Here is a 1,216-nt window from a genome sequence, read left to right as displayed (position 1 = left end):
TCCACCAATGATATCTGCTTTGCCCACCCCTTGCTCCCTTTTCCCCCGCCGTCCATACCGTACCAACCATTTTCTGTGTGCTTTTTAATGCTGCTGCTCTCAGTGGAGTTTCTGCAGACCCAGGAAGAAGCAGATCACAGGTGCTACTGGCCGGTGAGAAGTTTTGTTCACATTTATTTTGTTACCCAGTTTGCTCCTTTTCCCCTTGCCTGTTCCTTGATGCGTGGTTTATTTTTCTCAGGCGGTGGTTTATTTCTCTCTCCTGTACGTTTGTGCAAACACGAGTGCACAGCACCAAGCCCACGCGAGCGCCGCAGAGACAGGAGGAGTGCGAGGGCACAGCCGGGGCAGCCCTGGCAAGGCCAAGCCCATGCGGCAGGCAGAGATGCTGTATCCCAGGGAAGGCCATGCTGTGGCTCAGCAGCACGGAGTAGGTGGATGACGTGCCTCAGCTGGGTTGGTGCGGGCACGGGGAACACCAGCCATGGAGGCCACAGCTCTCAGAGGTGACACAGTGCCCGGCCAGAACTGCCAGCCCAGCTCTGTCCCCTTGGAACAAAGCGACCCTTGGGAAGACACTGTCATACTTCCCCTTTAAAGCCCTCCCAGAGCTTGCATGGATGGAACAAGTCTTGAGAAGCTTGGCCACAAAATATGACTTTGGTGGTTTGTAAGTCAGGAAGGCGGTTCGCACCCGCTTGCTGCACAACCCCCATTTTCCATCCAACAAGTCCCCGGGGCCCCTTGGACTGCACAGCCCCACTGGGGGGTGAAACAGGGACATTAAATGTCACAACCCCAAATGAGAGCGCTGGAAAGGTCTCTGCCCCAGCAGTGGCTGGTGTCCAAACTCCCACCGGTTTTCCCCATCCCACCCTGTGGCGGGGCAGCACGTTTCGCGTGAGCCCATCTGAGCCACCATCCCCGGGAGCCGGCGGAGGGTGAGGAGGGGGCAATTTACAGCCGTGGTTATTGAGTGGTGTGTGAGCCGTTTGTCACGTTGAGCCCTGGCACCTTGTTCTACCTGTGTTGTGCGTGTTTTATTGGTGTTGAGCAGAGGGAGGCCGGAGCAGAGGGGAGTCTGGGAGGAAAGGCACTCAAGTGAAAAATGAACCGAGCCAAACAGGATTGAGAAAGAGAGAGAGAGAGAGAGATGCAGGGAAAGGGGGTGAAGGGGCCAGATTATAAAACACAAGACAAATGTCCCCACGGGCAG

Source organism: Charadrius vociferus, unplaced genomic scaffold (genome assembly GCF_000708025.1).
Source record: "Charadrius vociferus isolate BGI_N301 unplaced genomic scaffold, ASM70802v2 scaffold14, whole genome shotgun sequence".
NCBI classification, from domain to species: Eukaryota; Metazoa; Chordata; class Aves; order Charadriiformes; family Charadriidae; genus Charadrius; species Charadrius vociferus.
This window is presented reverse-complemented; position numbering follows the sequence as displayed.